The sequence below is a fragment of the Panthera pardus genome, unplaced genomic scaffold, assembly GCF_024362965.1.
Source record: "Panthera pardus isolate Hobbes unplaced genomic scaffold, ASM2436296v1 HiC_scaffold_11, whole genome shotgun sequence".
Classification (NCBI taxonomy): domain Eukaryota; kingdom Metazoa; phylum Chordata; class Mammalia; order Carnivora; family Felidae; genus Panthera; species Panthera pardus.
In genome coordinates, this window is record NW_026526666.1 from 21094006 (window position 1) to 21119101 (window position 25096).

The 25096-nt window shown below is 39.4% G+C and overlaps 1 pseudogene; it reads left to right on the forward strand.

The window, feature by feature from the left end:
• Positions 1–355: 355 nt before the first annotated feature.
• LOC109271929 (60S ribosomal protein L13a-like) lies at positions 356–24147 on the forward strand (annotated as a pseudogene).
• The last annotated feature ends 949 nt before the right edge of the window (positions 24148–25096 follow it).

Consider the following 25096-nt stretch of genomic DNA (forward strand, 5'->3'; position numbering starts at 1 on the left):
AATTTGCTCACCAGGTAGCTGTACTGTTTTAAAAATTAGAACATGCCAACGAAATAATACTGTCATGTATGCACACTGAACACACATATGTTCCCATTATTTTTCACCACCCAAAGAGTTAGGTATTGATACCTCTACTGTAGAAACAATGGCACTGTAATTCAGAGGAGCCATGAACTAGACAAGGGTCATCCAGTTAAAAAAGTATAGAGGCTATGGTTGAACTCATATCTTCCAGACACCAATGTTAAAAAACAACACTATATTTGCAAAGAAAGATATACATAAAAAAACATTCACTATTCTAACCAAATAGTGAAAAGCACTCTCAAGTGAGTTAAAACCAGAATAGGAAATGGTCCCTCAATCATTGAAGAGGTGTGGAGGGCATAAGGAAGTAATTAGAGAAGCAGCCAGCTTTCATTGTACCTCTGAGCGTGAGAGAAACTGCGGAGTCATAAATGCAGTGATGGCATCCAGCTCTCTGAGTCCTCTGACAAGGGCAGCCAGGACCGGCAGAGAAAGCCCTTATACCGTCAACTTTTCCACACGGTGCTCTATTTCAGAAGAAATGTATGGGATGTTTTCTTCTCCTATACACAAGGTTTCCTCAGAAAGCAGAGAGTGGAACCAGATGCTCAGACAAAGGAATGGTCTTTCTGAGCAAAGGTGGAACCAGCTGAATCACCCAGACTCTATTCTTTCCTGGTTTATCAAGAGCCTCCAGGAATCTGCTCCCTTTCTAGGCAGGAAAGAACAATCTGTGTGCAGCGGAAACAAGAAGATAAGAAGAGTCTGGGTGTTGGAATTGCTCGGAAGATGCCCAAGGCACTTGCCAAGTGTCTTTTCTTGGTGTTTGTGAAAGGCAAAACTTAATTAAAATCGGGAGCCACATGAGTTCTTTCCCCTTCCCCCCAGCCCCATTCCATAGTTCAGAATCTTGCTGAGAAGTCCCTACCTCCCCTTCCCCTTACTGGCTCGCTTTCTCCTGTTTCCTCGTTGCTCTGGCTACCGATCTGTTTTCCATTGTTTACACCTCAGAGTAAAAAATAAAAGCTTTTGTTCTGGGATCGCTTGTTTTTCAAGCTTCATCTCTAACAGTTTACTGAGAAATTCATTCACCTCATCAAGGCATCTGTGGAGAGAAAAAGGAGCAGATTTGGGCTGAAAAAGCTAAGGGTCCTCACTGGCCTATGAAATCTCAGAGCTGAGGGCAATTGACTTTCACTCCCAGGACTGCAGGGCAAGAGAGTGGACAATTGCCTTCTCACTTGCCAACTTGTGTACCATTTACTAGCTGAGGATTTTGAGAAAGGAAATTTTGTGGCTACCTGTCAGTGAAGGAAAAAAAATCCCTTTCGGCGTTAGCTGGGCCATTTATTTTACCAGCCACAAAGAGGAAATTTAAATCTTTTCCCACTGAAGGCTTCAGCTCTGCTATTGTTTAGACCAGGAGTAATTAAACCAGAATTAAGGGAAAAACACTAACTGTGAGATTTTATAATTAAATAACACCTTTCAATCTCAGACCTTTTAGCAGAAGGGAAGACTTGAGAATAAAAAAAGGTCTTAGCTTTTTTACCTCTAACTATAAAAGTAAAAAGTTATCCACATTATGGATTTCTCAAAAACAGAAAGTGCAGTAGGAGTAGGATGGAAGTAAGGGGATATTAAATTCATTTTATCCACTGCAGTGCAGACGGCCTTGATCACAAAGACTGTGTGCTGTTCTCCATTGTATACTGTGTTGGGCCTGTAGAGGACCATGGACAGCACAAAGGTTTTAACCTGTTTGTTCACTACAGTCTCCTGGTAGTGACGGGGAGCTCTGTGTTGAGGATCCCAAGCCTTCAAGGAAAGGAGTGCTGTGATCCAGTTGTGCTGTTTTTCAAGGGTATGAGTTGGGGGAAGAGAGAGTGCACATACCCATATGGGTTTCCCATTCCCTTGGTACAAATGTTCAGGAAATGGTGACTGAATGAATTTGCCTATGGTAGGAAAAGAGGTGAAGGAAATTTTGCCAATGTAAGAATTTATTCTGTGAGGTCCAGAGAACTTCTCTGTAGAAATAAAGAACCACTCGGGGGCCGGGATTCCTGTTTCTAATTGTGTATATAAGGAGCTTGGAAGTTGCCACTCTATCCCAACAAGTTGAAAGCCAAACGGACTGAGAAATCAACAACTCCTTTTGGACCCATAAAAGAGAGGAGAACATAGAGCTGACTGTACCCTCCAAGATTGGAAGGACAGACCATCAAACACAGGGAGTCCTGGCTTACCAGATCAAACTCACCAGTGGAAACCACTGTGGGAACCTGGACCAGGGTGGGAAAACCAGAATTACAAGTGATGAATTGCTGGAGGTTCAGTATTAAGAACTCCAGAGAGACCCAACTGTGGGGGCCTCCCACAATGCTGTAAAATTTACCTCCAGGAGCTCGGTCAGGTTCTGATAGTAAAAATTCCCTTCTGCTTCAGGCAGAGGAGGTGGGTGAGAAAAGGAACAATTTTGAAATATGCCAGAGTACTTTGTTCTTAACAAGGCTTGCATTCAGGGCAAACTAGTTAACCAAAGCCCAACCTGCTGGGGTATTATCAGAGGCTAACTGACCTGAAAAAAGGCTCTAGCCTTGCATGCAGATGAAGGCAAATACTCAATCCCAGCCCACCCTACTCATCTTGTCCCACCTAAAGGGGGGGAGGATAAAAAAACTGAGGGTCATTTGTGAAGTTCACAGTCCTGAGGCACAGGCTTACTGAAAGACTAAGGCCTGGTCATAGGATGACTCCCCTCCCCCCTGCACCTCACCACCACATTACTAAAGGCCAATTTGCAGATGTTCCTTTTACCTGGTATTTCATGTCTGGTGATCAAGGAAAAGAAACTCCAAGGCATACCAGAAGTCAAAATCACAATTTGAAGAGACAGAGCAAGCTTCCAGATCAGATTCAGATATGCAGGGATGTTGGAATTAACAGACCAGAAATTTGAAACAACTATGAGTAACAGGCTAAAGGGTCTCACAGATAAAGTAGACAGCATGCAAAAACAGATGGACAATGTAAGTAGAGACACGGAAACCCTGAGAACCTTCCTTTCAATTTTATTGTGAACCTAAAACTACTATTTAAAAAATATTTTTTTTAAAAGACGAACCATTTGTCCATGCTATCTGCATCTGACCACTTCCACCAAAAGAGAGAGAGAGAGAGAGAGAGAGAGAACAAACAAACAGAGCAGAAACCCTCAACTCAACCAGGAGAGTAAACATCTCTTTTCAGTAGTGGACCACAGGACTAGATCTATGTGTAAGCTGCATGGTTATTTGCTTAATAACAAAGGACTATGCCTAGAAGGCCAAAGCTAGTGGTAGAACCCAAAGTGAGCAAAGACCATACAGAGGCATTATTGTAGCTTTGGTGAGAAATCCTCAAGAAAGCCATAGTGTTATATGGACTGTTTAGTGGAATTAAACCAGGGCATCCCAAAACTACGTTAGTCATGGCATTCCCCTTCAATCCCAAGAGCTGCTGATCCAGGCCTGCTGGCCTGACACAGTTAATTAACACTAGCAACGGCACCAGGTGGTGAGGTACTTCAAAACTATTTTTTCAATACCTGTTTTGGCTACAAACTTCAAACCAACCACTTTGAGGTGAGATAAGTCCTTGGGTCACATTTTTAATGGCAAACAGACTTCCTGTGCAAGAATAGTCTTCCTCTGTTTTGCTCCAGTCACAAGGTAAACTCACTGTAAGACATTTAAGTTATTTCTCCTAACCAGAGAATGATTGATAGCACCCAAATGAAGAAGGGGATTCAGAAAGAGGAAAAGATAAATGGGCATTCCTCTGCCCAAAGGACACATTCGAACCCTTGTGTTTAGCCCACCAGATGAGCCTGTTCCCCATCCTCCGTACCCCACAGTCCCTGGGTCCAGTAGGGAGCAATCACCAACAATGTCCCTGTGCATAAGGCATGGAGTATCATGCAGCTGCAAAATGCCCTCATTGTAACCAGAGCATGTGGCCTCCTTTAAAATGCCACTATTATAGTAACTATTCTCACGCTGTCATGGGACCCTGATTAAATAGTGGAAAAACTATTCTACCTCTTAACTACTACCTGGATCTGGAGAGGGAGCGAAGGCAGAAAGGAACAGATAGTGAGGGGTGAGGGGCCTGTCAGGGAAGATTTCATAGGAAAGGATAACCCTTGAGCTGAGACTAGCAAGATGAGAATATTCTTCTGGAATAACTCTTCTTATGGAAGAAGGGACAGTCTGAGCAAAAAGGCTCAGAGATGAGAAACAGCTAGGCATATGTGATTCACATCGTCCACAATATCCTCATTCTCTGCCATGAACTCATGATTTGGAATGGTGACATCATCGCCTGCACCATTTAAGTGATCTTTCTCTCCTGCTGTCTTCCAAGTGGCTGGGGAGCCAGATCCATTCTAAGAACATCTACCCTAGGCGACGAGCAGCCTCAGAGCTTTAAAGCAAAGATAACATGACCAGAGTCGTGCTTCAGAAAGATCACCCCAGCAGCAGTGAGGAGGATAAATGGCAGAAGGAACATTTGGAATTAAATGTAATAGTCCAGAAATAGTAAGAAAAGTTGGTGGCCTGAACTCAGAGCCAGACTAAGACATGTGGAAAATCTGAGTAGGCTAATTACTTGCCTCTCCTACAAACTGATATTTTCTCGTATTTGCTCAACATTTGCTTAGAGGAAGGGCTTGGTGCTAATCGCCACTCAGTATATGCAAAGCCCTGCATATGCCAGTCACATAAGAACAAATGTTGTATGATTCCCCTTATACCTACAGTACCTAGAGCAGTCAAATCATGAGACAACAAGTAGACCAGTGGGTGCTAGGGCTGTGGGGAGAAGGAATGGGAGTTGTTTTTTCTGGTTGCAGAGTTTGGGGGAAGATGAAAAAGTTCTGGAGAAGGATAGTGGCGATGTTTGCACAACAGTATAAATATACTTAATGCTACAGACTGTACACTTAAAAATGGTTAAAAGAGCAAATTTTGTGATATATATAGATATATAGGTATATCTATATCTATACAAATCCCCACAATAAAAAATATTTAAAATTCTTCATGAAGATACTTAGCTCTGGATAAAAATATCAAATATCTAATGTTTACCTGGCATAAACCCTTCCAGGATGAGGTCACATATAAAGAGAAAACATCTCATTTTTTAACATATGTATTCTCTATTTTAATTGGACGACTAGGCAATATAATAATTTGTCTCCAAGTTGACCTTTAACTCTAGTGGAGACTGAATCCCACAGGTTTTGAGGTCCAGATAGAAAGCAACTGGGTATCGTGAAGGCTTTGCATTATTCCCTGCAGGCCTGGAAATGTACCCCCAAACTCTTGGCAACCTAATCCAGCACCAAAAAAAAAGTGGACCAGATTGTTAGTGGAAGAAAAGCATGATAGCAAACCATATGCACACAATATGACACTTCTTTTTCACATAAATATGATATATATATACATATATATGTAAATCACTTAACAAATTAACAGTAATCTACTCTATACAATGTGATAAGAATTGGTTACTTTCTTCTGGATATTTGTCTTATTTTTCCAAGATCTATTTAATAAAGATTTATTATCTTCAAAATCTACTAGTCTAAAAAGGTAAATAGTTCTCAGCCTTCAAAGCCTGAGAGAGTTGGCTTTGTTAACTTTGAGAAAAAACTTCCAGAATGTACACCATAGTGGATCTGTGAGCTATACCTTTCCTCCAGAGATTTCTTCTTTCTCTCTAATTCAAGTACATTTGACACCTTCTCATCTGAGTCGGCTTAAATGTCAGCTGTAATTTAACACTTTTCAGAGGACCACAAGACAAATCTTTTGCCCAAGGAACATGCAAACATAAAAACTTCTTCAGTGATTCTAACCTTCCTAACAAATATTTCTGTCGCAAAGGGCACAGAGGAAGTGAAAGGATGTCCAAGTAAAACATGCAACAATGGCAAGACATACATTGGCGAAATTGCCTTTGTTTTGATTTTCTTATTTGCTTGTCCTTCTTCAGTCGTCCCTGCAGCTTCCTTTCAGACAGTTATTGGGCAAAAGGGAAGAGGAACCCAATGTTCATCTTCTAAGAAAAAAGTGTGATTAAGACCTTTTTTTTTTCTTTTTTAGTGGAGCTAAGATTGAAGACTGCAAAAGCAGCGATGACAGTAGCAATGCAGAGCTTAGCTAGTGCTTCAATACAGTCCTGCTTTCAGGGAGGCTTCAATGGGGCCAAATTTGTAAACCCTTAGGAAGGAGCTGGTAGAGTGATTCATTCTCACTGCCCTTAGACTAAGAGAAAAATTATAAGTTCCACAGCACTTTTTGCTTTACACACTTTCACAAACATTAAGGTGCATGTAATTTGAATACCAAACTCCTTGTGTCTCTTCTCATATTTAGTCATACCTTTTTCTTTAAAAGTTTTTTATATATGGGCATTAGCTTATGTACTCCCAAGTGACTTAGTGTCTCAGAGTGTCAGAATCATGTTTTAGAACTTTTCTTAAATCATGAGCACAGTTAAATACTTTGCCAGGCCCATGGTAGTTACTTAATATATACATATTTTTTTTTAATCAAAGCAATATATGTACTTTTCAAACAATGACACAAATTTTCTAAATGTTTAAAGTACTTTCACAGAAACAACAACAGCACAGTCCCCTGTGCACATTCCCTATCTCCCACCCTACCTTGACTTAGGCAACCACTTTGAATTCCTATAGCCATTTCTACTGGTACCTTTTCCCATATTACTTTTCAATATGTGTATTATTTTTTGATTTATCAGATTTGTATCTTCCTTTTTGGTGTTTGCTTTGGTAGAGGATTGAATGCCCTTCCACCACCATTGCTCAAACACTCAGTTCTCTCCTCATCCCAATAAAGTCACATGACAATTTGTGGTAAAAGAAATAATTAAAGAGTCATATTACATTGATGATGTGAACATTATTCACTGCTAAGCCAGAGTATATAAGAATTACATTTTTGTTTATCAACAACCTTCTGTTTTGCTATCTTTTTTCATTTGCAAAGTTTTCTATGTGACTAATTACCCATCTAATCTCTCAAATGTCTGTCTATTTATTTTTTGAGAGCTCTTTTTTCTTTCTTTCCCCTAGAGTTCTTCCTTCTAGATTTGTGTATCCTCAGCACAGCATCATTCAGGGACTTCCTTCCTTGGTTGTTATTCCTTAGCTAGCTGTTTCCAAAGTCTTGTCATCCTCTTTCTTATTTTACCCATCGCCAATAGCTTTCTATGATAGGATGCCTGGATTACATCTTTTGATACTGTGTACGCATAAAAATTGTTTTTCCACACCGATACCTGAAAATGAACGAGCCAATGAATGGGAATATGAATAGCATGTGCAAGGGTCCAGAGTCAAGAAACCACAGCACATTTGTGAAGCTATTAAAGAGAAGAGTTTCTCTCTCTCTCTTTCCCTCTCTCTCTCTCTCTCTCTCTCTCTCTCCCCCCTTACACAGGCTTGCACCAACCAGATGAACAGTAAGAAACAGATTACAGCATTATTTCCATAAGGAGATAATTTCACATGAGAACAAAAGAAGTAACTTCAGCTTTGTATTAATTCACTGATTTATGAAAGCCAAGAATCATCCAGAAGAACGACAGAAGAGTCTTACCTATATAGTTGACCAGAGTTAGAGACAGTACCACTGACGATTTTATATATTTTTTTTTAATGTTTATTTATATTTGACAGAGAGAGACAGAGCATGAGCGGGGGAGGGGCAGAGAGAGATGGAGACACAGAATCCAAAGCAGGCTCCAGGCTCTGAGCTGTCAGCACAGAGCCCGACGCAGGGCTTGAACTCACAGACCACGAGATCATGACCTGAGCTGAAGTTGGACACTCAACTGACTGAGCCACACAGGCGCCCCGACGATTTTATATTCTAAACCAAAATTCTAACAGTAGCAAGATGTTATGAAGAAAGATGATTCAAAGAAACACTTCCTGCTGCTTTTTGACAATTTCTCCTACTTTCACATGAGATCATTACTGCTGTTTAGGCACATGGTGGTTCCCAAACTTGACCATTTATCAGAATTATCAAGGAGAGTTTTAACAAGTTCTAGTTCTCACCCTAGACCTACTGAAGGAGGAACCCACTTGGCTAGAGTTTGGGAATAAGAATATGGGGACAGGGGAAAAGAAACAGAGATTATTGTGAAATGGACAATTAATGGAAGCCCCCTCTCTTCTGGCTCTCAGAGTATCCAATTATTCTTCTATTCAGGGAGCAGATGCCTTGCATCTCACTATATCCCAAAGTCCAGAACTCTCTCTGGCTAAGGACACACACTCTATAAACTTGTATTAGAGGAAAGAATGGACGGTACTCATCACCTTAAACTATAGAGATATCCCCCACTTTTTGAAAGTTCACATTACACTACTTTGCTTATACTGAAGAACTACATTAGTGCCTGTTTTCACTAACCAAAAGAAATCCTAAGAGGACTTTTGCTTTTATGAAAAAAAGGTGAAAAGGAAAAATAGCATGCAGGGGTTGGTTGGTTGGTCAGCAGTGAACCCTTATAGTGAGTGGCACCACCGAGCTCCTTCCCCGGGAACTACACTCAGCGTGTCAGCATCAAGCCATCAGAGCTTTGAAAGGTGTCTGTGAGCATTTGTGCTTTATCTCAATTAATTTTGTTCATCCGTTAGCAAGATGTGACCTACGGTATCAGAAAAGCCCAAGAGAAGTTATTTTGGAGTGTGAGAAAGCTCAAAAAGTTTTCCATATAAACTAATGATAATTGCTTCTTTGAGCCATTTCAGCTCACCAAAAGTTCTACAGGAGCACTCTACTTTCAGATGGTGGAGGAAACCTGTAAATGCTGATAATATATCTGCCCCACAAACCCAACCACCCCTAACTAGCCTGAAAGATACTTGAGGGCCTGATATCCATTATATCAGCATACCCAAATAAAATCCCAAAAGTGTAAATACATGAAACAATAAATACAACAAGGAAGTTACTGAAATGTAGAAGAAATATAGTGTGTAAATTTACTATCAATTTTAACCAGTTGCTTTCATTCTGATATCAAAGGCATAAGTCAAGGCATGCTATATTTTGTTGTTTTTTAACGAATCTATAAGCAGAAACAAAATTTCAAGGTTGGAGATGAGGCCAAATGATGGGGAGAAAAAGAAAAAGCCAAAGTCCTCTGGGAGACACTGTTCCATGTACAGGCAGCATTGAATTGGACACAGCATTGAACTGGATTCCTACTGAAAGGAAATCTTGCAATGTTCTTAAAACACAACTGGTAATTAGCAGCATATAGTCTCTGTTGGGTTTTGGTATAAATAAATATTTATATGATGAGAACTATATCCGACTATTATTTGGAAGAGATAATAAATAGCTGACTAATACCGTCTTTAGCAAGGACACTGAAAACTTCCTCATCCAGGAAGACGGTGCTTAACAGAGTAAGTTTAACCAATGAGGCGCCGGTGTTTTCCAAGGGTGTCAAATAATAGTAATAACAAACTCGAAAACAATTTGTCCCAAAATTTAAAATTCAAAGGTCAAGGCTTTTGTGTCATCTAAATCTAACAAACTTGAAATGTTTTATCTTGTGCATCATGCCACACAAATATGTAAAAGCCCCCACACACAATTTTTGCCGTGTCAGTCTCATGTAAGGACAAACTTCATGGTAAGCGATTTTCCTTCTCTTCCTTTGGGAAGAAATAGAAATTCTATCAAAATATCCTGTGGTTGGGGCGCCTGGGTGGCTCAGTCGGTTAAGAGTCCGACTTTGGCTCAGGTCATGATTTCGTAGTTCCTGAGTTTGAGCCCTGCATAGGGCTCTGTGCTGACAGCTCAGAGCCTGGAGCCTGCTTCAGATTCTGTCTCCCTCTCTCTGCCTCTCCCCGACTCGTGCTCTGTCTCTGTCTCTCTCTCTCTCAAAAATAAATAAACATTAAAAAATGTTTTAAAGAATATCCTGTGGTCATTTTTTTCCCTTTCAGTTTTTAAATCTTTTTCTGGTTATTAAAATAATGAACATTTTATTTATAAAGTACATGAAGTCTAAAGGAGCAGAAATAAAATCACTCATTAATATCTTAGAATATTTTATTATAATCATTTTTTTCTGAGTTCTTATGTAACTGAAATATAGTATGTAAATTTAGAATCTTAACTTTTTTTCTACTTATTGTTCTTTGTGAATAATATTTTGACCTATTTCTGATTACTCACTTGTAATACATGCCTGGAAGAATAAATAGGGTATGACCACTGTAAGAATTTTAATACATACAGCCAAATTGCTTTTCAGATATTCTGAACCAATTTACCCACCAACATTTGATATGGGTGCCCATTTTATCTCATCTAAATAGCACTGGAGTTTTAAAAATTTATTCTGTGCTAATCTGAAAAAAAAATAAATGCAGTGTCCTTTTTGTTTTAATTTGCATTTATTTGAGTTCTAGTAAGGTTGTTTATATGTACTGGCTAGAAACATTTTCCTTAGGTGGATAAAAGATTCATGTCCTTTGCTCATTTACCTCCTGAGATTTCACTGCTTTTTGTTATCATTTTATACGAATTCTTAATTTAAACCTGCCTGTTATATTTCTTATAAATACCACATTTCCTTGATTCTCAGTTGCCTTTGATGGAAAGACACAACACTTTTAATAGCAGCATTTAAGGAAAAAAATAACTATACTTATAAAGTGTTGATTATAAGACATCTTGATTTCAGAGATGTTAAAATGTAAGGAATGTTAAAATATTAAGATGTGGAGAATGGTAGAATGTAGAGTTGGCTCAGAATCAATACAATATGAATTTATTGTGGGTCTGTAGAAATTGATCATAATATCTGATAAGTATTGCTGTGGCCAGAGTAACATGACCCAATATCTAAAAGTGTACATAGTTTGGAGAAATACATGGGTTTTATTTATTTTTTAATATAATTTATTGTCAAGTTAGGTAACATACAGTGTGTACAGTGTGCTCTCAGTTTTGGGGGTAGATTCCTATGATTCATCACTTACATACAACACCCAGTGCTCATCCCAACAAGTGCCCTCCTCAACGCCCATCACCCATTTCCCCCTCTCCCCCATCCTCCCATCAACCCTCAGTTTGTTCTCTGTATTTAAGAGTCTCTTATGTTTTGCCTCCCTCTCTGTTTGAAACTATTTTTTTCCCTTCCCTTCCCCCGTAGTCTTCTGTTAAGTTTCTCAAGTTCCAGATCGAAGTGAAAACATGTGGTACCTGTCTTTCTCTGACTGACTTATTTCACTTAGCATAATACCCTCCAATTCCATCTACATTGTTGCAAATGGCAGGATTTCATTCTTTCTCATTGCTAAGTAGTATTCCGTTTTATATATAAACCACATCTTTATCCATTCATCAGTTGATAGACATTTAGGCTCTTTCCATAATTTGACTATTGTTGAAAGTGCTGCTATAAACATTGGGATACATGTGTCCCTATGCATCAGCACTCCTGTATCCCTTGGATAAATTCCTAGTAATGCAATTGCTGGGTTGTAGGGTAGTTTTATTTTTAATTTTTTGAGGAACCTCCACACTGTTTTCCAGAACGGCTGCACCAGTTTGCATTCCCACCAGCAGTGCAAGAGGTTTCGCGTTTCTCCACATCCTCACCAGCATCTGTAGTTTCCTGAGTTGTTAATTTTAGCCACTCTGACTGGTGTGAGATGGTATCTCAATATGGTTTTCATTTGGAAATACATGGATTTTAATATATGTCATTAAAATATTGAATCAGTGGTGGCTATCTGAACTTGAGTCATAAATTACTCTGAGCCATTTACCTGATAAGTGCTGCTTGATGATGTAGAAATCGATGGGCAAGAACTCTGCTGTGAGTGCTAATGTTGTGTGTTGAGTGCTATGTGTCAGGAACATTACATACATCTATCTATGGTTTACCTGTATATCTACATATATGCCTATCTACCTTCCTATGTATGTATATGTGTGCATGTGTGTGCATGACCACGTCAGTGTGTCTAATGATCCATTAATGTGGTGTACTTAACATTCACAAAAGCTGCCATCCCAAGGCCACTTTTCTAGAACTCTTTCCATGTCCATTATCCATCAAGAATCATATAGTCTTAGAAAATGTGTTGGCTTTGAAATATAAGAGTTTATTGATGTGGAGTTAGTATACATCAAAACTTGGTATAATCTAAACAGGGTTTCTTACATTCAGTGCAATCCCAATCAAAATTGCACCAGCATTCTTCTCAAAACTAGAACAAGCAATCCTAAAATTCATATGGAACCACAAAAGGCCCCGAATAGCCAAAGTAATTTTGAAGAAGAAGACCAAAGCAGGAGGCATCACAATCCCAGACTTTAGCCTCTACTACAAAGCTGTCATCATCAAGACAGCATGGTATTGGCACAAAAACAGACACATAGACCAATGGAATAGAATAGAAATCCCAGAACTAGACCCACAAACGTATGGCCAACTCATCTTTGACAAAGCAGGAAAGAACATCCAATGGAAAAAAGACAGTCTCTTTAACAAATGGTGCTGGGAGAACTGGACAGCAACATGCAGAAGGTTGAAACTAGACCACTTTCTCACACCATTCACAAAAATAAACTCAAAATGGATAAAGGACCTGAATGTGAGACAGGAAACCATCAAAACCCTAGAGGAGAAAGCAGGAAACGACCTCTCTGACCTCAGCCGTAGCAATCTCTTACTCGACACATCCCCAAAGGCAAGGGAATTAAAAGCAAAAATGAACTACTGGGACCTTATGAAGATAAAAAGCTTCTGCACAGCAAAGGAAACAACCAACAAAACTAAAAGGCAACCAATGGAATGGGAAAAGATATTTGCAAATGACATATCGGACAAAGGGCTAGTATCCAAAATCTATAAAGAGCTCACCAAACTCCATACTCGAAAAACAAATAACCCAGTGAAGAAATGGGCAGAAAACATGAATAGACACTTCTCTAAAGAAGACATCCATATGGCCAACAGGCACATGAAAAGATGCTCAACGTCACTCCTCATCAGGGAAATACAAATCAAAACCACACTCAGATATCACCTCACGCCAGTCAGAGTGGCCAAAATGAACAAATCAGGAGACTATAGATGCTGGCGAGGATGTGGAGAAACGGGAACCCTCTTGCACTGTTGGTGGGAATGCAAATTGGTGCAGCCGCTCTGGAAAACAGTGTGGAGGTTCCTCAAGAAATTAAAAATAGACCTACCCTATGACCCAGCAATAGCACTGCTAGGAATTTACCCAAGGGATACAGGAGTACTGATGCATAGGGGCACTTGTACCCCAATGTTTATAGCAGCACTCTCAACAATAGCCAAATTATGGAAAGAGCCTAAATGTCCATCAACTGATGAATGGATAAAGAAATTGTGGTTTATATACACAATGGAGTACTACGTGGCAATGAGAAAGAATGAAATATGGCCCTTTGTAGCAACGTGGATGGAACTGGAGAGTGTTATGCTAAGTGAAATAAGCCATACAGAGAAAGACAGATACCATATGTTTTCACTCTTAGGTGGATCCTGAGAAACTTAAGAGAAACCCATGGGGGAGGGGAAGGAAAAAAAAAAGAGGTTAGAGTGGGAGAGAGCCAAAGCATAAGAGACTGTTAAAAACTGAGAACAAACTGAGGGTTGATGGGGGGTGGGTGATGGGTTTTGAGGAGGGCACCTTTTGGGATGAGCACTGGGTGTTGTATGGAAACCAATTTGACAAATTTCATATATTGAAAAAAAAAAAGTGGTAGAAATAAGATACAAATTAGAAAAAAATTTTAGAAAAAAATTAGAAATAAAACCCCTAATGTCCTTTTGGAGCAATGCTCTTGAGGAAATGAGAGAAGATGGATATAGTAGACACGAAGAATTGGCCTTAGATGGAAGTATAGAGAGTTTCTTCCTTGTTTGAATTCATTAGCTAGTTGGCTGAAATGACTATTTTAACTGAAAGTCTGCTTTAAGTAAAAGACCATATTATAGATATCAAGTTGTATTTATAGTGGTCATTTATTATGTTTTCCTGCTTTCCAGCATTTTTTGAAGCCCTCTGCTTTTTGGGGGGACTTTTGAGTGCTGCCTTCCCTGGTAAAAGTCAGACAACTCATTTTCCAGCTTCTCTTCCCAGCTAGGGTGTAATAAAATGATCTAGCTCCTCCAGTCAGACATAAGTGATCACACAGAAGTGATCAACATTATGGTAAAGCTGGCATCAGCTGGGATTGCCATAATTAAATGGCTGCATGATTCCCACAGAATTTTGGCCTTGGAATGGCGGACAATGCTGGATGCAATAAAGTTGTGTTCCTGATTCTCAGAAGACAGAGACACAAACTGGAGTATCTGAAGCTTGACGTTGGCAGGTTTTTTTTTTTTAATCGCACTGATTTGTGGAGTAATTTAGGGTATTATTTCTGAAAGTTTAGGATTGAACCTCATTGTCTAGCTCTCCCCTGAGTCTGAGGGAATGCCTCATATTTTTAATAAAGTCCTTTTTCTCCCAAAAAAAAAAATAAAAATAAATTAAATTAAATAAACAGGTTTCTTTTATTGTATCAGAGGCCTGAATGTGGTACTATCATTATCCTTCCTTATGAGGGCAATTTGTAGCCCCACAATAACAGTAATTATGGTGGCCATGTATTGAGTGTATGTTCTGTGCTAATCACTGTGGTAGAATTTCGTGAAGAAAAAGGAGTTCAGGCAGAACCAACAGATTGGTTCTAACTTACTTATTCATTTCAATATTTATTGAGCACCTGTTATGTGCCAGGTGACAAACAAGAAATACAAGGTCACTGATCCCTTAGTACAGCTCTTCTTTGACTTAGAATTGGGCTATGGCCCTATAAATCCATTGTAAGTTGAGAATAGCATAAGGTGAAATGCATTCAATATCCCTATCCTACCGAACATCATAGCAATCTCAAACAAGCCCAGAACATTTACATTAGCCTACAGTTTGACAAAATCATCTCACACAGAGCCTATTTTCTAATAAACTGTTGACTATCTCAGGTAATTTACTGAAGACTGTACTGAAAGTGAAAAGCAGAATGGTTACATGGAGGTACAGAATGATTCTAAGGGGGTCCGCAACTTACCCTTAGGATCATGTGACTCTTCGGGAGCCTGCGGCAGCCCCTATACAGCATCACAAGAGAGTATTACACAGCAGATCCCTGGTCCCAGAAAAGATCAACAGTCAAAATTCCAACAGTTTCTACTTGAGTGCATATCACTTTAGGCACAATTACAAAGTCAAAAAATCATTAAGTCCAACCATAGTACATCAGGGACCATCTGTATTCACATGTGGTGGGTTTGCCCTGAGAACAGATATAAATGAGTTAACAACTAAATAAGAAAATGTCAGAGCATGAGAAGTGCCAAGAAGAAAAAGAAATACAGTCATGTGGGCCGTGGCTGCTGAGAGGACCTGTCTGCACAAGTGTGTCCTCTCTTGAGTCCCAGGCCTGCCAGCATATGTCACTGTGTAACAAAGGTTTCTAAGACCAGCAGACTATGCTTTCAATTAGTTGAAGTCTGTTGGGCTTGCATTAAAAGCAGTTTCAACTAGCTCACTTAGTTCTTTAAACAAAAGGCTCTTTGGGGCTATTTTTCCAGGGCAACCATCAACTAAGTACAAGACCTGGTCCTCCCTGTCCAGATGGGCAAACCCAATTCCTTGGAATCTCAAGGTTGCCAAAACTAAGCTCATTCCAGTCTACAGCCTTGTGGCCTTGCCTGGAACAATGAAAAAAATGCAATGCCCCCCCCCCCCCCCCTGCACTGGTCTAGGGATGCTTTTTATCCTTTACTCTGAGCCTAGGCATGGTGGGAGTGGTGGGAGGGGGCAATAATGAGTCCTTTTGTTTTGTTCATATGTATGAATCTACATTTCCTGAGTAAAGGTCATCTACTTTTAGTTGGATTTTTTAAATTTGCCTTTAATTAGCCAGCATGACTCAGTCTCAGTCACCTTACCCTTATTCCAGCTCTGTTGGATTCTCTCTTAATTTAAAATTTTGATACTTTATCATGCATTTTTGGCACTAGTTTTGATTTTTTTTTTTAAATATTGCATTAAAATATTATTTATAGTGATTTCTAAGTTTTTTGGCATTCTCACAAATTTTGCACCTGAGCTGAGTGCCCTGTTCCCCTCACACTAGTCCTGATCTTGTCTTGGATAACTGTGTGGAGCAGAGCCTGCCTACTGACCACACTGGACTGAGAAAAACAGTTGTCTGTTGTGCTAAAGCCTTTGAGAGCAGGAGCATTTGTTGTACAGCTGAAATCATTTACCATAACTAACACACTTATTAATTGCTCCTGGATTAATTGCATTAGTAGATGTTTCTTTAGTTTATCCTTTATTTAGTGAAGACTTCTATTTCTGTATTATCCAAATTATCTCTTGTGACTTTAGCTCATGAGACATGCTGAAGATCAGCTTCTATTATCATTTTGGAATCCATTAAAAAATCTTATATCAATGATTCTGCTCAAAACTGTCTCCCAGTTCTGACTGCATCCATACAGAGGTTTTTAAAATTTATTTTATTTATTTATTTTTATTTATTTTTTCAATTTATTGTCAAGTTAGCTAACATACAGTGTAGTCTTGGCTTCAGGAGTAGATTCATTCCCATGATTCATCACTTACATACAACACCCAGTGCTCATCCCAACAAGTGCCCTCCTCAATGCCCATCACCCATCTCCCCCACCCTCCCAACCCCCCCCCCACCCCCCATTAACCCTCATTTTGTTCTCTGTATTTAAGAATGTCTTATGGTTTCCTCCCTCTCTACTTGTAACTTATTTTTCCTTCCCCTCCTCTGTGGTCAGTCAGAGAAAGATATCATATGATTTCATTCATATGTGGAAATTGAGAAACTTAACAGAAGACCATACACAGTTCTTAAGTGGGAATACAGCATAGTGGTTATATGCACAGGCTATGGAGTCAGATATTCTAGATCTGAACACCAGTCTAAGTACCAGTTTGGTACAATGCATAATCTTAGACTAGATGCTAACTTCTCTGAATCTCGATTTATTCATTTATAAAATGGGGCATATAATAGTGTTGTGTGAGGAATAAGTGAGAAGAGACTTAGCATATAGTTAGCACATGATAATTATTAGTAGTTATTGTTTTCATTTTCTTTTGGGTTAAGCCCGTTTCTTACCTCTTCCTCTCTGGTATTTGATATAAATCTAAATTGAGAAGATACTTATCAATCAGTAGTACCTGATTCCTCTCAGCAGAATGATTAACATTAAACAGAAATTTGAATTGAAATTTAACAAACTCTAGTATAAAGAAGTTCTCTGGCACTCCTATTGCTGGGAAGGCAGTGGTGCCCACAATTATCCTGGTACAAGCAGTGTCATGGGAGACTTTGAGCCTGGCATATCCCAGAAGCTCAGGTACTAAGACTGGCTGTAGAATGGCTGGTTCCCACCCATAGCAGGAACTGTTGGCAGGAGAGTCATAAGTAAGCATGGAATCTGTGCCATTGGATTAAATTCAAAATATTCAATGGCAGTTGGAATTAAGATACCTTTGCCAAAAAGAAATCAAGAGAAACAATGGACACTGGAATTTTCTTTTGAAGACAATTTCCCACTGGGCATTTTTCCCCTCCCTTCTCGTTATCTGTAAATGTCTCAATTCACAGAAAAGACTAGTAACAAAAAAAGAATATTACAAGACTTCCCAGTGTTTCAATGGCTATTGACAGAAGAAAAGATCCTGAGATCAGCTAAAAAAATTAAACTTTTTGTTTCAATTTACTGAAAATATTTGCTTCCTGGATTATGGACTCATAGATCTTAAAGCCAAGAAGGACCTTTGAAAACACTCAACCAATTCCTTTTTTAATTTTCATATATATATATATATATATATATATATATTTTTTTTTTTTTTTTTTTTTTTTTTTTTTTTTTTCTGCAAATGAAGAAACCAAGGCCTCAAAAGGAAGTAGAAGCTAAGTCTCTGTCTCCTGGTCTAGGAATTACACATGATGATCCTTCACCTAGCTTATGTTGGTTAGTCTTTCTTAAGAGTTCTCCAGTCATACAAAAGTCCTGCAATGATTCATACTGTCCAAAGTCTTCATAGCAGGATGCTGATATCATGATAATATTTGTAAATTCCAATTTCTTCTCATATTTAAAGTATTTAAAATAGAACGGATCAAGCAAGGGTTTTAAAATTGACACTAATGTATATTTCAAAGGAACAAGTAGTACATGTTAGCTGCTTAAAGCTGGGCCCCCAGACACATATCTGCTCTTGTTATTCAAAGCCTTAAGCCCTCTCAGATAAGATTTGTGTTTTAGAAGAGTAGAGAAATTGAGAATCGGCTATAGAGGGGCCAACGACCAAGAAAGTTATCTTTGAAAGCACTTATGAGTCCCGAAGTAGCATAATACCCAGAGAAATTATGTTGTTGCACCTCTTTATGAATTAATTCAATGACTAAATAAATGTACCAAATAAATGTACTAAATAAAATGCGGAGGAACTGGAGAATCAAAGGCCCTGCCCTAAAGGAAGGCAGACACGTAAGAATCCATAATGCAATCTGATAAGCAAAGTAACTAGCTTGGATCTGAGGAGGCAGGCAGGGCAATGGGGACTGGTGACCTCAGTTTTGCAGGATGAGTAAGTGTAGGTGGACAAGATAGGAAGGGTGCTCCTGGAAGAGGAAACAATAAATTGAAAGCATTCATCAGAGATGGCAACTCGTAGCTAAGTTTTGAAGGACGAGTGAGAAGAGTTAGACAAGATAGGAAAGTAATCCTGGCAGAGGAAACAGAGCAAATCTTGAAAGTTTGATTCCAGATTTGATTCGCTCCTGAAGGTCAGAGGCCATGCGTTGCTCAACTCTACAACTCGAACTCTAGCACAGAGCCTGGCACAATAGGGAATGCGGAATGAGTGACTGTGGAGTAGATGAATGGATGCACGCAGGGAGCAGGTATCCTCATTTTTAGTCCTCAGAATTTGGCATTATATCCCAAGTGGGGCCTGGGAATCTCTATACGTTTCTAAGCGCTCTTAAACTTCTGTTGTGAGACATCCACCAGACCACTGTGACCATGGGTCACATCTGGCAGCAGCTGTCTGGTTACCCAAGACACACCAACTTGAAGAGGAAGGCACTGTTTTCTTAGCTTTGGGCTCTGCTGGGAAATGAAGTAAATCTTAATACAGAGATAAAAATCAGCTGCAGGATAAATCAAGCTGTTCCTTAATAAAAACATGGACTGGGAGTGTCGGCGGAGGGTAGTAAACATATTAAATTCCCCCTTACCGAGCAGACAGTCTTCCTTTGATGTTGCTTTTTAAATTAAGGATCATCTTATAGTATCTGGATAAAGTTATCCAACCCTCTAGCTACACAGCTGACAGAATTTAAGAGCAAAGTGGCTAATGTTCCTCAGTCCGTGAAGCCTTCTCCTAGTTCTGGGGACTGAAGTTTGGAGCAACAAGCCCATGGCTGTAAGGTCACTGGGGCAAATCACTTCTACTACGTTGGATTTTTTTAATATGAAAATAATACATGCTAGTGGTATTTTTTTTCAAATAGAACAAAAGGATAGCATAATCAAGTAATATTGATAATTGTTGAACGTAGGTGATGAGTACATGGTCCATTATATCATTTTTTTACTTGTATATGTTTGAAATTTTCCATAACAAAATATATCTTAAAAAAGACTCTTGGGGCGCCTGAGTGGCTCAGTCGGTTGAGTGTCCGACTTCGGCTCAGGTCATGATCTTGCAGTCCGTCAGTTTGAGCCCCACATTGGGCCCTGTGCTGACAGCTCGGAGCCTGGAGCCTGCTTCAGATTCTGTGTCTTCCTCTCTCCCTGCCACTCCCCCACTCATGCTCTGTCTCTCTCACTCTCAAAAATGAATAAATGTTAAAAAAAAAAAAAAAAAAAGACTCTCCACTCCTCCCCATGGTCTATATCCCATTAGGCCTCAAATTCCACCCTCCAGAATTAGACATAAGATGATTTCTTCTGTTATCTTCATTTTCTGACCATTTATAACACATGTCTGCATATACATTGCCTATTTTTAATAGTATCTTAGAATGCTATTATTCTAAGCCTTTATTTTTTTTTTCACTTCTTAACATATTGAGGAACTCTTTCCTAGCAGAACATTAACTCTACTTCATTCTTTAACTTTTAAAAAATGTTGATTTATTTTTGAGAGAGAAAGAGAGAGTGCAAGTAAGGGAGGGGCAGAGAGACAGGGAGACACAGAATCCAAAGCAGGCTCCAGGCTCTGAGCTATCAGCACAGAGCCCAACACGGGGCTCGAACTCACAAACTGTGAGATCATGACATGAACTAAAGTGGGATGCTTAACTGACTAAGCCACCTAGGTACCTCTCTACCTCATTCTTTTAATAGCTATACAGTATTCCACTAGAAGTAGATGTCAACACTTTATACATCCTATGGTATTCATGTTTTATATATCTTTGCAAATGTAATAGGTGAAAAATATTTCATTAATTGTCAGTAAGGATCAACATTTTGTTCATGTTTATTGGTCATTCATATTTCTTTCTCTATGAAGTGTTCATTCAAGTCTTTTCTCTTTTAGAGATTTTCCTTTGCATTTTTTCTTGTTTGTAATGTCACTAATAAGGCAATTTTTCTTCTATCTGATGTATGCTACAGACATTTGGGGGCACAATATAATGATACAGTCAAGAGTAAACCTCTGGATCCAGATGATTGGGTTGCAGGAATGCTTATCACTCCTGACAGACAATATTGGCCAGCTTGCTCCAAATGGCCATCCACTGAAGTATACTATTGGTACAAAGTGTACCCTAATTCCAGATTTACTCCTTGGATGCTCCCACTTCCTAAATCTCCACACCTGATCAATCATCTGTTGTTCTAATATCTTCTAAATCCAGTTTTTTCCTGCATCGCAACTGTTACTACCTCTACTAAATTTACCTTAATTTCTGGCCTGGATTACTTTACAGGCCTTCCTGGTCCAGACTTGCCCTCTCCTCACTGAAGCCAGAGTAATTTTTCTTAAACTCTGACCTGATACTCTGTTTCCCTGGCTCAGAGTACCGTCAGTACAACCTGCTGCTCTAGAAACCATCCAAAATCTTAACCCAGCAATGATAAGCAATGATATCCATACTGGATATCACTTGAACCTGATGCAGAGCTAATGCTTTAAGATCCAGGAGTTCTGTGTGCTCGTTGCTAAACTGCTGGTAGCTGAAAGCAGCCTCAATGGGAAGATTCATACTGTGAAAATCAGCTGATATCCACAGAGCTGGTTGACCAGCACACCTCACCCAGCCAGCCTCATCTCTTCTCACTCCCCAGCTGGAGCTCAGGGGAGCTCCAGAACTGAACTCCTGCCAACTGTCTCTCACTTCTGCGCCCTATACCTCCACTCCATCTGGAGGAAGTCTCCTCTTTCTACTGGCTCTCTTCTCCTCTTCCTTCAGGTCATACATAAACACTCAACTCCCCAAGGACACCTTTCCTAATGTTCTGCCTTCATGTTGACTGATGTACCCCTTCTCAGAGGCATAAGTCTGTCTGTATCTGTGACTACAGGTAACACGAGGCTTTGCTATTTGCCACACAATGTAAAAAGTTGAGATGCATGACCTCATTTAACCCTCAATTGTACAAGATGGTTCCTATTGTTAAAAAACAAAATTCAACCAAGTAAATGTAAAGATTTAATTGGCTTTATTCAACAATTCATAAATCAGGCAGCATCCCATCTAGCAAACAAAAGGAAACTTCAAGGAGTTGCTGGAAATGGAAGGATTTTATAGGCAGAAAGAAGGTGAGACAAGGAATTTTAAAAGACTGCATTACTTCCCGTGAGTTTACCTTCCCTTAGGGGAAGACAGATTAACCTCATAGTGCTGATCAGGAAATTCCAGCCTGGTCTAAAATCCCATTCCAGGGAAAGGATAAAACTGCAGTTAGGTTAGGTATTCACAAGTGTTGGTGGGGCTTAGCAAAAGTTGACTCCATTTGGGGGCGTGTCATTTCTTTTTAACACTATCTTAGATGAAGAAATTCAGGTTTAGAGCATTTCTGTAAACACCATGAGGTTAGAAGCTGCCTTGTACACACATGTACCACAGCACCTGATACTTAGTGGGTGTTCAACACAAGCAGTTATTGAATAATTCACTCTAAACCACTAAAATAACGGCCTGCCAAACTCTACATTATAACATTCAAAGAATTTTGTTCCAATGTCATATTAATGTTCATAAACTGTCTAGGAACTAACGAATAATGCTGACTGAAAATTTACCTGCTAATCTTCACAACTAGCTGCTGTAAGACTCCTTTCTTGGGAAGCAGCGAACATGAGTGCACCTAAGTTGTTGTTAGTCAGACCCCAACCCCACATGCCTCCTGGGTTCCTATTCACCCATCAAGCCTCAGGCTGGAACTTCTACCCTAAAAGCACTGGCTTTCCGAGTTTCCACAAGATGCTTGTTTTCACTGCTTCATTTTTAAGTTGTCATTTTTCCATGACCACCACTGAGATTCATTTGACCTTTTGTCGTAGTTTCAAAACAGCGGCCAAGAAACTTGGTTTTGAAATTGAATCAGAGACCAGGGTTATTATGAACTCAAGTACTCTCACAGCCATTTGGTTGCACTGTGGACTGGTGGGGCACAGCTGTCAATAAAGTTTTATCCAACCAAAGTTGCCCCCCAAAGAAATGATATTCATTTGAGAATGAAACTCTTCCCAACTGATTTTACCTCTTGGATTTCCAATCATGACTCATGTCCATAGCACCCTAGTGGGACCTGCCTATCAGTGCTTGGTCCACTAGGTATTGATTCCTTAAATGATTCAAAACCCCTAAATGGGAAGAGAGCTTCTCCTTGAAATGGAACCATGTGCTTCCTGCAGACATAAACACAGTTTGTTTGAACATTAAGAAAAATCAACCAAATCAAGGTAAAGGATTTTTTTAAGCTGATTGAAAATTGGTTCTTTCTTTTAATGATGTCTAATACTTTTACTGATTACTCCTGAAGATTAACTAGAATCAGAGAAGCAATAGTGGGAGGCCACTCTACTTGAGGAAAACGGAGGTAAAACCATTTTATAAAAAGGGATTACTCTCCTTCTTCCATAATCTCCCTTGGCAACGTATTTGTGACATAGCAAGGGTGACTGAAATTAGCTTTGTTATAAGAATCTCTTAAAGGAGTCTATTTACCTGGTTCAGGTTCCTACTCTTCACCATATTTAAAGAGGATTCTTTAAACACAAGATAATAAGAAATGACAAAAATATTTGTTAAAAATAACTGAACCTCTCTTCTCAGGTGGTCACCCCAGATGGTGGAAGGGCATTCTTGGGCCACCTGGTGGCCATTGTGGCCAAACAGGTGCTGCTAGGCAGGAAGGTCGTAGTTGTGTGCTGTGAGGGCATCATCATTTCTGGCAATTCCTACAGAAACAAGTTGAAGTACTTGGCTTTCCTCTGCAAGCAGATGAACACCAGCCCATCCCATGGCCCCTACACCTTCAGGGCACCCAGCCACATCTTTGGGAGGATGGTCTGAGGCATGCTGCCCCACAAGACCAAGGGAGGCTAGTCTGCCCTGGACTGTCTCAAGGTGTGTGTTGGGATCCCACCACCCTATGACAAGAAAAAGTGGATGGTGGTTCCTGCCCTGAAGGTTGTGCATCTGAAGCCTACACAATAGTTTGCTTACTTGGGGCACCTGGCTCATGAGGTTGGCTGGATATACAAGGCAGTAACAGTCACCCTAGAGGAGAAGAAGGAGAAAGCCAAGATCCATTACCAGAAGAAAAAGCAGCTCATGAGGCTATGGAAACAGGCCAAAAAGAATGTGGAGAAGAAAATCAACAAATACACAGAGGCCCTTAAAACTCACGAACTCCTGGTCGGAGACTAATAAAATCGAACCCACATTCTGTACTGTGTATCATATGCATGATAAATAGCTTATATCATTAGTATTGATGCCCAGTGTGTATTGAAAAGTTATTTTGATTAAAATTTCCTATTATCCTTACTTTTCTAAAATTGTGGGCCACCAAAGTATTCTCAGGGAATTATTGGATCCAGCCATCACTGTATCACCAATGAAGAGCTAGTGTCTTGAGGATAAGCACAAATTTTGGATCTCTGAATATAAACTTCTGAAAAGGCTCCCTTTTCTTCATTTTTTATAAATGGGGGGTATATTATACATATAGTAAAGTGTTTAAATCTTAAGTACAGCCCAATTACTTTTTACATGTGTGTGCACCCATGGAACTACCACACCAATAAGACATAAAACATTTCTAGGCTTCCAGAGTCTTTCTGGTGTGCACTTCCAGTCAATATCCTCCAAAGATAACCACTATTCTTCTGTCGTCAAAAGTTAGGATTTTTTTTTCCTTTTTTAAAATTTAAACTTTAGTTAACATACAGTGCGATATTGGTTTCAGGAGTAGAATTCAGTGATTCATCACTTAACAACATCCAGTGTTTATCACAGCAAGTGCCCTCCATAGTACCCTTCTCCCATCCACCTCTGTCCATCAACCCATAGTTTGTTCTCTATCATTAACAGTCTCTCATGTTTTGTTTCCCTCTCTTCTCTTCCTCCTCCTTTCCCTTATGTCCATCTGTTTTGGTTCTTAAATTCCACATATGAGTGAAATCATATATTTGTCTTTCTCTGATTGACTTATTTCACTTAGCATAATACATTCTAGCTCCATCCATGTCATTGCAAATGGCAAGATTTCATTCTTTTTGATAACTAATATTCCATTGTACTCATATACCACATTCTTTATCCATTCATCATTCTATGGACATTTGGGTTCTCTCCATAGTTTGGCTATTGTTCATAATGCTGCTATAAACATT